Source organism: Arachis ipaensis, chromosome B10 (genome assembly GCF_059453495.1).
Source record: "Arachis ipaensis isolate K30076 ecotype BB chromosome B10, ASM5945349v1, whole genome shotgun sequence".
NCBI classification, from domain to species: Eukaryota; Viridiplantae; Streptophyta; class Magnoliopsida; order Fabales; family Fabaceae; genus Arachis; species Arachis ipaensis.
This window is the reverse complement of record NC_142435.1, coordinates 94,737,972-94,755,520: the sequence shown is the minus strand read 5'-3', so window position 1 is coordinate 94,755,520 and position 17,549 is coordinate 94,737,972. Positions and strand designations below refer to the sequence as shown.

Below are 17,549 nucleotides of genomic sequence, written 5' to 3'. Positions count from 1 at the left end.
ACTAAGCATCAGAGAGACAAGTTGAAAAGCGAGTCCAAATATTATGTATGGGATGATCCATATTTATGGAGGTGTGGTGTTGACTAGATAATTAAAGGGTGTGTGCCCCAATCAGAATTCCAGTCCATTTTAGAGGCCTACCACTCCTCTGAGAGTGGTGAAAATTTTGGCCCTCAAAGAACAGCTAGAAAAATTTTAGACTGTGGATTCTGGTGGCCTACTCTTTTCAAAGATGCTGCTGCCTTTTGCAAATCTTGTTCCCCATACCAAAGATTTGGTAATATATCCAAGAGGGATGAGATGCCGCAATAGATTATGCTATTCTGTGAAATTTTTTATGTTTAGGGCATTGACTTCATGGGTCCATTTCCAAACTCTAGTGGTTACCTTTATATATTGTTAGCCGTATATTATGTTTCTAAATGGGTGGAAGCAATTCCCGCCCGTACTGATGATGCTAACACTATTATTTCTTTTGTTAGAAACCATATTATCTGCCGCTTTGATTCACCACGAGCAATCATGAGTGATCAAGGCACTCACTTTTGTAACAGGAGTTTAGCAGGACTACTAAAAAAGCATGCGATAGTTCACAAAGTAGAAACAGCTTATCATCCCCAGACCAATGGACAAGCAGAAGTGTCCAACAGAGAGATTAAACGCATTCTGGAGAAGATAGTAAAGCTTCATAGGAAGGACTGGAGCACCAGACTTGTTGATGCGCTCTGGGCATATCGAACAGCGTATAAGACACCCATTGGAATGAGCCCCTTCCGCTTAGTGTACGGAAAGGCTTGCCACCTTCCAGTAGAGGTGGAACACAAGGCATTCTGGGCTATGAGGGAGTGCAACATGGGATTCGAGAAAGCTGGCACTGGAAGGAAGCTACAACTGGCAGAACTAGAAATGCTTCGCCTCGAAGCTTATGACAATGCCAGATTATACAAAGAGAAGGTGAAGGCTATGCATGACAAGCATATTAAGAGAAGAGAGTTCAGACCTAGAGATCTGGTTCTCATTTACAACTCCAGGCTAAGACTCATGCCAGGAAAGCTGAGATCCAGATGGGAAGGACCCTACAGAGTAGGGAAGGAAGAGCCATATGGCGTCTTCAACTAGAGCCATCCTTTATGTCCCAATTTCATTAAGGTCAGTGGACATTGCCTAAAGCTTTATCATGGTGAGAAGACGAAGGAACACAAAGAGCTAGAGGTCTTCCTCTTGGACGACCCACCAACAGAAGCAGAATAAGCCTGAAGACCGTCCAACTTAAGGACGTAAAAGCAAAGTGCTAGGTGGGAGACAACCCACCATGGTATGATCGTTCCGTTTCAGTCTTCATTTTATTTTATTTTAATTTATTTTATTTTTCTTAGTGACTCTTCTCATTAGTATTGCATATAGTCTATATTCTACATTCTACATAACAAAAAAGAGCACACGACGCGCTCGCGTCATAGGTGCATACGACAAAAAGAGGGGATTAAACAGAGAGTTACGGGGGAGCATGGCTGGAGGCGTGCCTTAAGCACAAACATGCCCACACGAACGCATCCCTGACGCGTCCGCATCATTCAAAAATCAACCATCCACGCGTGCACGTCACCCACGCGCACACATGACCCTGCTATTCGGCGTAAAAATGTGTTTGAACAGAAAATTGTGGTGGCCTGGCGCTGGAATGGTGCTGGAAGCACAAGCCGTATCATGGATGCGCATCCCTGATGCGTTCGCATCATTTTTCCCAACCAGACCATCCACGCGTGCGCGTCCCTCACGTGCACGTGTCGGTTTAATTTTTGGCAATAGTGCTATGAGACAAAGAGTTGTGTGTGCGCGAGGCTGCTCTCGCGCCAATAGCACAAATCAAGTCACGCGTACGCGTGCCCCACGCATACGCGTCACTTGGAAACATCACAACTCACGCAAATGCGTGATGCACGCGTCAGCGTCACATGCGACGCACAGTTTTACTAGATCAGCGCCAGATATCTTATCTTTTCTCCCCCAATCCTAATTCTTTCTTCTCCATTATCAATTCTTTCTTTTTCCTTCTTTCTTCTTTATTCCTTGCTACTTTTTCCTTTCTTCTTTTACTCTTAAACTTCTTCATCAATGTTTCTTTTCTTCTCTCCCTTTTTACTTTTCCATTATTACTTTTATTTATGTTTTCTTCTTCTTTCTTCTTTTTACTTTCATTATCTATGATTTCTTTTTTTTTATTTTTCTTTTTACATCCTTTTAATTGATGTTAGAAATTTATTTGGGTGATTATTTTCTTCCATATTTGCTTGTGGATTATTAAAAAGTTGTTTGACAATTAATATTACTTCTTAAGGGTTGCTTGCATGTTCAAATTTAATACTTTCAAAAACATATTTACCATGCATGCTAAGTATTTGTGAAAAAGCCCGTATGGCATTGTGCATTTTTATATTATTCTATTCTTCTACTCTAATGCTTGTTTTTTCACAAAACCCCTTTTCATATATTATTTGTTAAATATAATTGTCAATACAAACAGATTGTTAGTTTGAAACACTTGATAATCAAATTGGGCAATTAATGCTTGATTTATGCTACTCATGCCTTTGCCAGCATGCCAATAAACATCTTGCATATAATTGCCATAACATGCACTTGCTATATTTCCATTGATGAACTGATCACATATAGTCGCGACCATGTGTTCACAACATCTTCATTACCTTGGCATTGATTATCACTTGTACTGTGCTCTTCCTTGCTTTAACCCTTGACTTCACATGTTACTTTCCTTTTCCCTTTTTAGGATGGCCACCAAGAAGGGTAAAGAGAAAGCTACTCCTAAACCATCGGCAAGGAGAGGAACAAAAAGAGCACTAGCTGCAGAACCATCCTCAACTGGAGTCAAAATGACAACAAAGAGGGTAAAGAGAATCATTAAGGTCAATGAAACAGAAAAAGCCTTTACAGCAAAGGACACTGCGCAGTTCACTAACCGCTACTGTGAGTAGATGTTTCCCATCCTGGCTGCGAGGAACTATAATAATGAGCACCTTCACATCCTCCCAACCAACATTGTTGAGTTTGTTGAGCTCCGAATTGAACGTAGACAATGGGAATTCTTACGGAGACAGCCACAGTAGGTTAATCTCTCATGGGTAGTTGAATTCTACTCCAATTTTCACATGCCAACCCTGCAGTCTGTCTATGTCAGTCAGAAGCAAGTCCCCATAACTGAAGAGGCCATTCAACAAGCTTTAAATCTTCCCCCTGCTCCAGAAGGATTAGACACATTCCAAGAAGCCTCATTCAAGCGCCAGACATATCAATTTGACTGGGACGCCCTTCTCAGAGTTATCGCACAACCTGGCAACAGATGGATCTCTAGATACCATCGATCCCGACCAAAGGGCATATTGGCTTCAGCACTCACCATGGAGGTTCGAGTTTGGGCACAGATTATGTCCCATTACATCTTTCTGAGCACTCATGAGTCCTCCTTCACTGCAGATATGGCTGTTCTCCTCTGGTGTATCATTATAGACCAGCCCCTCAACTTACCAAGACACATCCGGCACGCCATGGGACACGTACAAATTGCAGGCAACTTACCTTTTCCCGCCTTGGTTTCAGATCTCGTATCCGCAGCCGAAGTCTCCTACAGAGCTAGGGACACCAGGGACATGATTCCACGGGATGATCAGTACGTCCCTAACGGAAAGTACATCAGACCTCCAACAGCCACTACCAGCCGACCTATAGAACCGGTCAGAGATATTCCTTCTCTGTCCAAACCATTAGCACCTTCAACAAATCAACCGCTAAATCAGATACTTGAGAGGTTGGACCGACAAGACCGGAAGGCAAAGCTAAGGGAGCGCCAAAACCAGCGCCGATTCACATACCTCAAGGAGCTGCTTGTTGGTAACCACCCACCTGAAAAAGACCCGAACACCCCAGATTCCACTTCCTTTACCAGCACAAGGAGCCATAACGGTCCTGATTGTGGAGATACTGCTACCAGCCCCCCTTTGTTCCTAACTGATGGCACCGAGGACGGTGCAAAGCTTTAAGTGTGGGGAGGTCGATTAGTACCTGACTTCCGGAGGTAATTTCTCTTTCTTAACACCAATAGAATAGGATATTTATTTTCTTTTATTTTTTTAGGATATGATAGATTTCATAGTAATAGTTATTTGCATGCATGTTCTATTTGGTTGAAAAAACAAATAAGTTTCTTTTTAAGACCCTATTTTTTTTTTAAAAAATTTCACTAATTTAAATCAAAACTATTATGTTAAACATTTTTGAAGTTTTATTTGGAACATAGTTTAAAAAGCTAGAACACACAACCTGTGAGACTTGAGCTTAATTACATGGTTACATTATTTAACCATAAAATTTTATTCCTGTCTGTTTTTCTTCTCGATGATTGTAATCTATATTTTGTTCCATCCTATATGTCCAATGTTTAGTGTATTTATATGCATGCATATGATTGAGGCCATTACTTGTTATTAGCTCACTTATCCCAAATAGCCTACCCTTTCAATTACCTTTGTTAGCCACTTTGAGCCTTTTAATCCCCATTTGTTCTATATTTTACCACATCACTAGCCTTAAGCAGAAAAATAATTAAATACCCCAAATTGAGTCTTTGGATTAGCTTAAGATAGAGATTGTGTGTCAATTAAGTGTGGGAAAACTGTGGAAACTTAGGTTAATGAAAGTATACAATGTTTAAATGATAAAATATTAGGAATTTGGGTACCTACTCATGTGAGACCAGAAAAATTAAAAATCCATGTGCATTGATAAGTTATGTTTACTTCTATTTATATACATAAAAAATAAAAAAATAAAAAAATAAAAAAAATCCAAAAATATTCAATAAATAAATAAGTAAATAAATAAGGGGACAAAATTACCCCAATGCTAAGTTAAGTTAAGGAAAAGATCAATGCATATATGATAAAAATTGAAAGAAGGGTTGATGCATGAGTATGTTAAATATGCAAAAGTGGGAATTTTGGGTAGCTAGGCATGAATTTAAAATTATATAGAGTGTGTATATAGGTGAGAGCTTAGGTTAGTCAAGGATTCAATTTATAGCTCACTTAGCCATATATATACCCTCACCTTTACCTTAGCCCCATTACAACCTTGAAAAGACCTCATGATGTTTGCATTGGTACATTAAATATTTGTTGATCGGTTAGGTGAAGAACAAGGTTTAGAAAGCATGACTAGAGAAGACTAGAGTGATTACCCTATACACTTGAGTAATTAGAGTACACATACACTACCAGTAAGGGTTCAATGCTTAATTCTATGTTCCCTGCTTTCATGAGCTGTCTTCTTACAAGTTTACTTGTTTTTACTGTATGATTTTAATTAGTGATATCTGATTTATGTTTGTCTTGAAGGACTTATTTACTTTTGACCAAGTAGGCAAAATCATCTTAGCATATAGTTGCATTCATATATATAGGTTGCATTGCATTGCATGAGTCTTACTTTTCCCTACTGTTCCGAGGGTTACCTGAAACTGTAGGTCGATCTCGGACGAGATCTTTTCTGCTGGTCGGCGATGATGCATCCGATTTACGGGTGGTGGCTGGAGCCGCCGTGTCCGACTTGTTGGACTTGTTGGTGATGTTGATCCTTCGTCACCGGAGGGTGGTGGTACCTACAAGGGACTCCGATGCTTAAGTTAGCAAGGGTATTAAGCAGGTTTTTTTTTAGAACCAGAGTATGAGTTATACTTGGGTGCTCCAGTGTATTTATAATTGTGTGGAGTGACCTTTCTGGAGATAAGATAGTTATCTTATCTTATCTTTGAGTGGAGTTATCTTATCTTTAGGGAGAACCGTCCTTATCTTTCTTAGGCTTTGGCCACCTCTAGATTTGGGCTGTGTTCCTTGGTCTGGGCCTTCTTGGGCCTCTGTAGCAGTTTTGTCGAGCTCTTTGAGAAGAGGTCAGGTAGTTCTAATCTGAAGAGGTCGGTCGACTTGTCGTCAAACAACCCGGGTCGAATAGCTCAACCCCGGGTATGAACAGTGCCCCTGCTCGAGTGCAATCTTCCTCTTGAGGTCGAGTCCTTAGTTTTAGGATTTCAATCCTTCTCTGGAGAAGTCGAGCTCGAGCATTATTGATTTCTTTTGTAGAGATTCCTCTGAATGCGAAACGTTTTTCTTTTTTCCTCATCCTTTTCAAAGCACACGTCCCTTTGCTTTGGGAATGTGTGAGGGTTTAATAACCCATTAATTAATTTTCTAATGCTCCATTTCTTTTGCCTCCTACTTTCATTTTGAATTTTCACGAAAAAAGGGTTTTCTCTTCTTGCTGTAACTTCCTCTTTTCTCTTTTTTTCTTTCGTTTCGTCTGTAACTCTTTTGTTCTTTTGCCCCCAATTCTTTACGTCTTCATGCTCTCCTTAGTGGTGATCGTTAGTGTAGGCTCGCTATTCGTTTCTGTTTTCGCTGTCTCCTTACTTTACAGGTTGGTCCTTCTTTCTTCTTCTTTCTTTCCGTACTCACTTTATGCTTGAAAAGTTTTGATCTTGCTAGGTTTTAGAAAGCTTAAATCTTTTCTATGTTGGTCGTGCATCTGATTATTACTACAATGTGTGCTCTGGGAGTTTCTTCGATTTTGAATGATCCTTTTTGCCTTTGATGTTTTTAGGGTTTCTGCATGCCATTATTGTTTCTGGTTTGTATCTTTTGATTTTTATGAACTGCATGTTTTTTACTAAGGCTTCTGCTTGATTCTTGAAAAGGGTTGCGCCTTTGATGATTTCGCCATGTTGGTAGTTTTCTTTACTGATAAACTTGTAGAAGATAATGTTTTTGTGATGGCTTGCTTTGATTTTCTTCTCGTGTCGTTGCTTATTTGGAAGGGGATTATCTTTCTTCACTGAGAGTTTTGTTGTGGTGTAGCCTTGTAGACTTTTTTCTGAGTCCTTACCCTGTCCCTGCCTCCAAAGGATGCCCCTGGACCTTGTTGTGCGTCTTGGGGTTTTCCTTTTACTGTTTGTATTATTCTGAGTCATGTTTGTCCGAGATGATTTCTTTTTGTCTGAGCTATTTTGGTTAGTAATACATTTTCTTTTTCTGGCTGTAGGACTAGTTGACCATGTCTTCTCGCAAAAATATTGTCGAGACGTCTTCCAAGGTTCCTGAGGGTATGTCTGACTGGCTGGACTCCCTTGTCCTGCTGTGTGTTTCTGTAGTTAACTCTGAATTCTGTGCGGAGCTTAGAAAACATCATCGAATCTGTAGTAGTAGAGATCAAGAGAACAATTATGAATTGGTAGCACCTTATTCTGATGAGAGGGTTTGCTTCCCTGTTCCGACCTAGGGGGATCGTCCCTTCTTTTATGTGTACGACTTCTTTTTTAGCCAAATGAACATCACCCTTTCTTTCACCCCTTTTGAGACCGACCTGTTGTAGTCGTGTAATGTAGCTCCATCTCAGGTTCATCCGAACTCATGGGGATTTATCAAAATTTTTCAATTGTTTTGTCAAGAATTTGATGTTAAACCTTCTCAAACCCTCTTTCTGTACCTCTTTATGTTGACCAAACCTGGGACTACCAAAAAGAAAGCTTCTTAGATTTCTTTCAGGTCTGCCAAGACACAAAGTTTTTTCCATGTATGATGAGTCTTTTAGGGATTTTAAGAATTACTTTTTTAAGGTCCGAGCTGTTGAAGGAGCTCGACCGTTCTTTTTGGATGAGAATGGCGAGCCCAGCTTTCCTTTAGAGTAGCAAAGGAATGTAGTGGTGTCTAGGTACACCTAGGAGATGTTGGACAAAATTGAGCAAGCTTTTGTAACTATATTGGAAGAGAACTGGGGGCAGCCTCCCCATCTTGATACTAAGAAATTTTTAGGAAATCCTTTACTTCTCCGAGCTGAACTGGGTAGGGGTCTACTTCGTTGATATTTGTCGTATTTGCTTTATTCTTTCGAGCTTTTTCCTTCTAGTTTATAACTTGGTTTTTTGTGTATTTTCAGAGATGATTAAAAACAACGAATCTATGAATTCCTTTAAGAAGGCGAGAAAAGCTACAACAGCGCAGCACATCTTGGGCAAGGTTGCTGGGGAAGGGTCTTCCCAAGTTCCTCCCAAGAAGCCTGTTTTGAATACTGCTGGGCCGAGGAAGATGATTCCTACGCCTCAGGTCCGTTTAGTTGATCCCCCCCAGACTTCTACTGCTACCTCTTCTCCCTCTGCCGGCCCTCTTCCCAAAAGACAAAGGATTGTTGAGCCCTTCAATCTAGATGCCCCTAACTTCGATGCTGTTGGGTTTGTCGATCAGCAGATTGCTCCTTATGGTGTTATTCCTACTAACGATGTCCCTCTTCTTCGTCATTTGGATTTCATTACTCGGAGCAGTGATAAACCCATATTTTATGATATATTTTGTGCTCAATTTAAGTGATTTATTCAACCCTTCACCCACTTATTCATGTGAAATTGCATGGTTTTACTTTCCCTTCCTTATTATGTGATATATGTGAAAAACATGTTTCCCATGCTTTAAAAATAGTTATTTTAATTACCTTTTATTACCGTTCGATGCCGTGATTTATGTATTTTCAGATCTCCTAAGGCAGGAATGATTTAATGGATGGAAAGGAAACATACAAAAATGGAAGGAAAGCACAAAATGGAGTTTTTGAAGAAACTGGCAGCGACGCGAACGCATGGGCGACGCGGCCGCATGCCTAGCCCGAAAAAGGCAGTGACGCGAACGCGTGACTGATGCAGACGCGTGCCTTGAGCAGAACGCATATGACGCGTACGCATGACCAAAGCGAATGCGTGATAAGGAAAACTCCAGACGACCCGACCGCGTGACCCACGCGGACGCGTGACAGACGCCACGCACCAGAAACTACAGAAAACGCTCCCAGCGATTTCTGAAACCCTTTTTGGCCCAGATCCAAGTCCAGAAAGCACAGATTAGAGGTTATAAAGTGGGTGAATGCATCCATTCACAGGGAGGCCTTCAATTAATTACTCTTCATACTTTAGATGTAGTTTTTAGAGAGAGAGGTTGTCTCCTCTCTCTCTTAGGTTTTAGGATTAGGATTCCTCTTAAAGGATTTAGGATTTCAACTCTTTCTCAGGTTCAATATTTCCTTTACTTTATATTTCTCTCTTACTTTCAGATACTTTAATGCTTTCCTTTAATTACTTATGTTGCCAAATTGGCTTATGAACTCTTTCTGTTTAGATTGATTTTCTCTTATTAATATAATTGAGGTATTTCAGATTTATGATTCCTATTTAGTTTTTATATTCTTGGCTTTAATTGATTATCTGGAAGCTTTTGAGTTATCAACTTATCGTGATTGATTGTTATGTTTGCTAATTGACTGAAATTCCACTACCTCTAGTCTTTCCTTAGGAGTTGGCTAGGACTTGGGAATCTAACTAATTAGTTCACTTGACTTTCCCTTGCCTTCATAAGGGTTAACTAAGTGGGATTAACTTCAATTCTCATAGGAAGTAACTAGGATAGGACTTCGGAATTTTCATACCTCGCCAAGAGTTTATTTTACAGTTCTTTATTTATTTTAATTGTCATTTAAATTACTTGTTCCTTACTTTCAAAACCCCCAATTTACAAAACTCATAACCAATAATAAGAACACCTCTCTGCAGTTCCTTGAGAAGACGACCCGAGGTTTAAATACTTCGGTTATCAATTTTAAAGGGGTTTGTTACTTGTGACAACCAAAACGTTTGCACGAAAGGATTTTTTGTTGGTTTAGAAGCTATACTTGCAATGCGATTATATTTTTTACATTTCTTTACTGATCGTCAAAATGGCACCGTTGCCGGGGAGCTGCAAACGTGTGCCTTATTATTGGTTATTTTAAATATTTTTTTATTTGTTTATTTGTTTTTGTTTTTCCCTTTTATTTCTATTAGCTACTATGAATTCTCACCCCTCTCGCTTTGAGTTTGGCTCTAAATTTGTTGAAGGGAGTGGAAGCTACAACAGGAATATGCATCAAGGTCTAAGCAATCAAAGATGGATGGAGCCAAGAGGCCCTGATCAACCCTTTAGGCAACAACACCCTCCAAGATATCATGGGCAAGGACCACTCTACAATGCATACCAAGCTGATAGACATGGTGGACCCCCTTGTAATTACCAACAAGCCCCACCCTGTGCTTATAGACCATCCTCTCAACGTAGCTTTGGACCACCACACTCACAAGCTCCTTTTCACCATTCACCACCGTATGACCCTTATCTACCACAATCCTAATCCAATTATTCCCAAGAACCATCACATTCTTATTATGAACCCTCTTTCCCAACCAATGAACCCTCATACCCACCCCAACCTCCAATGAATGACAAACTTCATATTCTTCTTCAAGGGCAAGTGAGGATGCAAAAGGGCGTACTAGAACTCACTACTGCCTTAACTGAGGTAGTAAACATAATAGCCTCCCGACATCTGAGCACTCGAAGCACTCCCATGGCTACATGTGGAGAATCAAAAGAAGAGCGAAGCATGAAGGAGACACTAGAAACCTTTGTGGACAATGAAGAGCATGGCTTTGTATTAGAACAAGTGGAGGAAGCCATGATAGTTGTAGAGGAAGAAGTGGTTGAAGATTTAGGAGATGCTGAACCTCCATGGGAATCGAGAACTGTAAAGGATTATGCTGAGAAGTTCGAAATTGATGCCAAAGAGGACATTGCACAAGCTCCAAAGCATATACCTTGTGAAAAATTGGACGGAACAGATCAAGTAGTTGATTCCATAGGCAGTGATGATCATGAATCAAGCTCTCCTAATCACGAACTCACATCCGCAACTGAACTCCTTGAGCCTGAAGAACCTTATCCAAGTGAATACGAAGATGATGTCAAGGTAGATTTCTCTCAACCTCTAACGTATTACTTGAGTGACGAAGAAGACATAGAAGTTCCGGTTGAAGAATTTTGCAAGGAAGTGGAGGAATTCACAGAAGAATACAAGGGAGTAGAGCTTACAAAACCACTGGAAACACCTATCCCAAGGCCATTACCACCTAATACAAGCTTCAAGTGGGTACAATCCTTAACCTTTATGTTTACTTTTCCACTTGAATATGGTTTGCTTGAAACAGATGGCCAGCTTAGAGCTTTCTGCGGCTTTAAGAGTAAGAGGGAAATGGCTCGTACTCAGAGCTGGTGTGCAAGATTCAATAAGGTTCCACGCTTCAATTCGAAGTGCACGGATTGGTACCAAGTTCAATTGAATGGGTCTCGGAAGGCGTTTGGTCATCTTGGTGAGAATACAATTTCTGAACCGCCCGGATGGAAGAATATAGATCAAGACAAAGGCAATTTTAAAAGCAAGGTTTGGGATCCTGGAATCTATTCTGACATTCGTCACGCCGGGAGTCTGAGAACCTATTTGAAGCTGCACAAAAGCTTTACATGCTTAGTTTGGGACCCCGGAGGCTGTTGGCATTCCAAACATTGGTGGAGATTTCTAGATGAATTTAAGCATAAGCCACCATAGCAGGAAGCTCATCCAATGTCCAACTTAAGGACTTTAACTAAAAGTGCTAGGTGGGAGACAACCCACCATGGTATGGTCGTTTCTTTTTCAATTTTATTTCGTGTTGTTTGTTTTTATATTATATTATTTTCATTGAACCTGGATATTATTCATTAGCATTGCATACTACATAATTGCATAATTGCATAAAAAAAAACCTCCCACGCGTCTACGTCAATCACGTAAACGCGTGATCTGGAAATCAGTGTAAAAAATCCAACGCCCAAACATCTGGGCAGGAATCGTACGGCTGGTGTGCGTTTAGCATAAAACGGCCCACACGTCCACGTCCCTGACGCAAACGCGTCACTTGCAAAACACCCATCCCACGCGTAAGTGTGAGCAACGCGTCCGCGTCGCGTGGATATTATGGCCCCCTAACTGAAGACAGAGAGTTGCGCTGAAATGACGCTGGAAGTGTGCGTCTAGCATAAATTTCAGCGACGTGGTCGCGTGTCCCATGCGTCCGCGTCATCCATCTTTCACCCATTCCACGCGATCGCGTCAATCACGCGACCGCGTCAACTCCATTTCACCCTAGTCACGCGATCGCGTGCTCCACGCGTTCGCGTGGATTCAAAATCACTAACCCCCTATCATGCGAAACCCTACCCGTCGCGCCCCCACATACCGCCCTTCTTCTTCCTCTCTTCTCTGCAACCCTCCCTCTTCCACCACCCAACCACTAACACTTCCAGCCACCACCGCCGACCACCACACCACCCCCACCACCACACCCCATCGCCGAAAACCAACCCCTCTCTCCTTCTATTCTTTCTTTTCTCCCAGCACCACTCCCAATCTTCCCTCTCACCCACCGTCGCCCTCCTCCGCCACTGCCCACCCTCCACCCCCCCCCCCCCCCGCGGCCAACCCCGACCACCCCGCCGCCAGTGCCGCCCCTCCCACCATCACAACCCCTCACCCAACCCAAACCCTACCCTCCAACCCAATCTGCTCCACCACCGCATCGCACTGTTCCGCCACCGCACCACCGTGCCCCTCCCAGCTACCACCACTGTACCTTCACCTGCCTCAGAACCCGTTTACCACCTCGTGCACCGCCTATTTCAGCAGCTGGACCAGATGGAGCGCCACAACCGGCGGTGATATGAGCGATCTGAGCGTCGCAACAAGCGACGCTATGAGCACCTCAAGTTGATGATCTGATCTGGCGGCAACATTTCCTCAGAGCCTGACACACCATCAGAGTCCTCTGAGGAGGAGGCGGACGAGCATGAGGAGGAGACGCATGCACAGAGAGAGGCTGAGCAGGCAGGACTGGAGCAGGCCGCGTCACAGTAGGAGGAGCCACACCAGATATAGGCCGCTGATCCAGAGATTCCTATACAGTCAGAGCCTCCACTGCAGCAGACAGATCCTCCTACCCTTATCCAGTCTGCAAACCTTCAGGCCACCACTGAGACTCCAGCAGCCCATCCTTCCGGTGATGACACTCCTTCACACCCAGCTTGAGTGACCATCGAGGATGATGCTTTATTTTAAGTGTGGGGAGGTTGCCATCCTGGGCGTATCTTTTTGGTGAACCACTACAGACTCTTTTTATCTTATTTTGTTTATTTTTCTGTATTTTTATCTTTATTTTTTATTTTTCAGTACTTGCACATTGTTCTTTTGCTGTATTTTTACTTTATTTCCGCATTTTGCACTTTAGTTTATATCTTAGCCATTTAGTTTAGTTTGCAATTTGGTGTGCGAAATCGTGATCATTCCATTCCTTAGTAACGGCACTAAAAACTCAATACGCACGTTCATGATTGATGAGCGGATAATTTATACGCTTTTTGGCATTGTTTTTAGTATGTTTTTAGTATATTTTAGTTAGTTTTTATTATGTTTTTTTTTAGTTTTTAAATAAAAATTACTCTTCTGGATTTTACTATGAGTTTGTGTGTTTTTCTGTGATTTCAGGTATTTTCTGGCTGAAATTGAGGGACCTGAGCAAAAATCTGATTCAGAGGCTGAAAAAGGACTGCAGATGCTGTTGGATTCTGACCTCCCTGCACTCAAAGTGGATTTTCTGGAGCTACAAAAGCCCAATTGGTGCGCTCTTAATTGCGTTGGAAAGTAGACATCCTGGGCTTTCCAGCAATATATAATAGTCCATACTTTGCCCGAGATTTGATGGCCCAAACAGGCGTTCCAAGTCAGCTCAAGAATTCTGGCGTTTAACTCCAAAACTGACACAAAAGCTGGAGTTAAACGCCCAAACTGGCACAAAAGCTGGCGTTTAACTCCAAGAAAAGTCTCTATACATGAAAGCTTCAATTCTCAGCCCAAGCACACACTAAGTGGGCCCGGAAGAAGATTTCTGCATTAATTACTGATTTCTGTAAACCCTAGGCTACTAGTTCTCTATAAATAGGACCTTTTGCTATTGTATTTTGACACTGGATAAACTTTTGATCTTTGAGAGTCTTATGCACGTTTGGGGGCTGGCCTCACAGCCATGCCTGAACCTTGTTCTTATGTATTTTCAATGGTGGAGTTTCTACACACCATAGATTAAGGTGTGGAGCTCTGCTGTTCTTCATGAATTAATACAAGTACTATTATTTTTCTATTCAACTCAAGTCTATTTCTTCTCCAACATATTCATTCGTTCTTCAACTTGATGAATGTGATGATCCGTGACACTCATCATCATTCTCACCTATGAACATGTGCCTGACAACCACCTCTGTTCTACTAGCAATGGCTTGAATGCGTATCTCTTGGGTTTCTAATCTAAGATTGGAACCTTCGTGGTATAGGATAGAATTATTGGCGGCCATTCTTGAGATCCAGAATGTCTAAACCTTGTCTGTGGTATTCTGAGTAGGATCTGGGAAGGGATGACTGTGACGAGATTCAAACTCGCGAGTGTTGTGCGTGTGACAGACGCAAAATGATCAATGGATCCTATTCCAACATGATCGAGAACCGACAGATGATTAGCCGTGCGGTGACAGCGTGCGTTGAACATTTTCACTGAGAGGACGGAAAGTAGCCATTGACAACGGTGATGCCCAACATAGAGCTTGCCATGGAAAGGAGTATGAATGATTGGAAGAAGGCAATAGGAAAGCAGAGGTTCAGGAGGAACAAAGCATCTTCATACGCTTATCTGAAATTCCTACCAATGAATTACATAAGTATCTCTATCTTTACTTTATGTTTTATTTATCTTTTAATTATCAATTCTCCATAACCATTTGAATCTACCTGACTGAGATTTACAAGGTGACCATAGCTTGCTTCAAGCCGACAGTCTCCGTGGGATCGACCCTTACTCACGTAAGGTTTATTACTTGGACGACCCAGTGCACTTCCTGGTTAGTTGTGTGGAATTGTGACAAAGTGTGATTCATGTTTAAGAGCTCTAAGTCCTTTGGCGCCATTGTTGATGATCACAATTTCGTGCACCAAGTTTTTGGCGCCGTTGCCGGGGATTGTTCAAGTTTGGACAACTGACGGTTCATCTTGTTGCTTAGATTAGGTACTTTTCAGAATTTTTAAGAATGAATTCTACAGTTTCAAGGTGATGTTCCCACCATCACAAAAGCTGATTGATTCTCATCAATTTAGCTATTGAATGTAATGTCCTGCTGAAGCTTGGCCAAACATGTCTAATCCTTTTTAGACAAAAGCTTTAGACTAACATTGCATGATTCCTGGAATTCTCATTAAAAGTTTTGATTCTCTTTATTTTCTTTTCCATATAAGTTTCGAAAATCACAAAAAAAATTTTTAAAACCATAAAAATCAAAAATATTTTATGTTTCTTGTTTGAGTCTAGTATCAATTTTTAAGTTTGGTGTCAATTGCATGTTTTTATTCTTCTTGCATTTTTTGAATACATGCATTATTGTTCTTCATTGATCTTCAAGTTGTTCTTGATGATTTCATTGCTCTGATCTTTAAATTCTCTTGTTTAGTGTATTTTGTTGTTTTTCATATGCATTTTTACATTGTTATAGTCCTTAGTATACAAACATTTAAGTTTGGTGTCTTGCATGCATTGTTTATTTGATCTTAGTTGCATTTTTATTGTTTCTCATCATCAAAAATTCAAAAATATTTTTCAAAACTATGTCTTTTCAAGTCAATAATATAGAGAATTGAAGATTCAGAACATTCAGCAGAGGAATCAAACAGAAAAAGCTGGGCGTTCAAAACGCCCAGTGAAGAAGGAAAACTGGCGTTTAAACGCCAGCCAGGGTACCTGGCTGGGCGTTTAACGCCCAAAAAGGTAAAGATTTGGGCGTTAAACGCCAAAATGGGCACCATTCTGGGCGTTTAACCCCAGGATGACACTAGAGGGAAGATTTTGTTTTTAATTCACATTTTTTTTCAAGTTTTCATAATTTTTCAAAATCAAATCTTTTTCAAATCATATCTTTTCAATCATATCTCTTTCAAAATCAATTTCTTTCCATTTTATATTTAATTTTACTATTTTCAAAAATCCTTGCTATAATTAAAGATTAATTCAAAATTTTCAAGTTGTTACTTGCCTATTAAGAAAGGATCAAACTTTAAATTTTAAAATCATATCTTTTAATTTCTTGATAGTCAAGAAATCAACTTTAATTTTAAAAATTTTCTTTTTCTAAATTGATTTTCAATCATATCTTTTCAAACATATCTTTTCAATCACATCTTTTTCAAAATTAATTTTTTCAATCATATGTTTTTCTAATTTCAAAATCTTTTTCAAAAATCACTTTATTTCTTTCCCAATCTTAGTTTTCGAAAATCTCAATCAAATTTTCAAATTTCTTTTTAAAATCTTTTAATTAATTTTCGAAAATTCTTCCCCTCTTCTCACATCCTTCTATTTAAGGGACTAAGACTCCTCCTCAAGGTACAATTCGAACTTCCTCTTTCTGTATATGTTCGAATTCTCCTCCATCTACCACCTTCTTCTATTCTTCTTTTCTTCTGACACTTCAAGGAATCTCTATACTATGACATAGAGGATTCCATACTTTCTTGTTCTCTTCTCTTTCATATGAGTAGGAACAAAGATAAAGGGCTACTTGTTCAAGCTGATCCTGAACCTGAACGAACCTTGAAGAGAAAGCTAAGAGAAGCTAAAGAATAATTCTCTTTAGAGGGCCTAACAGAACTCTTCAAATAAGAAGAAACCATGGCAGCTGAAAACAATAATGCCAACAATGCAAGAAAGGTGCTTGGTGACTTTACTGCACCTACTTTCGACTTCTATGGGAGAAGCATCTCAATCCCTGCCATTGGAGCAAACAACTTTGAGCTTAAGCCTCAATTAGTTTCTCTAATGCAACAGAATTGCAAGTTTCATGGACTTCCATTGGAAGATCCTCATAAGTTCTTAGCTGAATTCTTGTAAATCTGTGACACTGTCAAGACCAATGGGGTTGACCCTGAAGTCTACAGACTTATGCTTTTTCCTTTTGCTGTAAGAGACAGAGCTAGGACATGGTTGGATTCACAACCTAAAGAAAGCCTGAACTCTTGGGAAAAGCCAGTCAATGCCTTCTTGGCAAAGTTCTTTCCACCTCAAAAATTGAGTAAGCTGAGAGTGGAAGTCCAAACCTTCAGACAGAAGGATGGTGAATCCCTCTATGAAGCTTGGGAAAGATACAAGCAATTGATCAGAAGGTGCCCTTCTGACATGCTTTCAGGATGGAGCATCATAGGAATCTTCTATGATGGCCTGTCTGAACTATCCAAGATGTCATTGGATAGCTCTGCTGGAGGATCTCTTCATCTGAAGAAGACACCTGTAGAAGCTTAGGAACTCATTGAAATGGTTGCAAATAACCAATTCATGTACACCTCTGAAAGGAATCTTGTGAATAATGGGACAACTCAGAAGAAAGGAGTTCTTGAGATTGATACTCTGAATGCCATATTGGCTCAGAATAAAATATTGACCCAACAAGTCAATATGATTTCTCAGAGTCTATCTGAAATGCAAGCAGCAACAGGCAGTACTAAGGAAG

The 17,549-nt window shown here is 40.6% G+C and overlaps 1 non-coding gene across 1 annotated transcript; it reads right to left on the bottom strand.

Moving 5' to 3' along the window:
* Positions 1–17,116: 17,116 nt before the first annotated feature.
* Positions 17,117–17,224, bottom strand: LOC148580927 (small nucleolar RNA R71). Its single transcript, XR_015896232.1, has one exon. It is a non-coding gene; the product is annotated as a small nucleolar RNA R71 (small nucleolar RNA).
* Between the last annotated feature and the right edge of the window lie 325 nt (positions 17,225–17,549).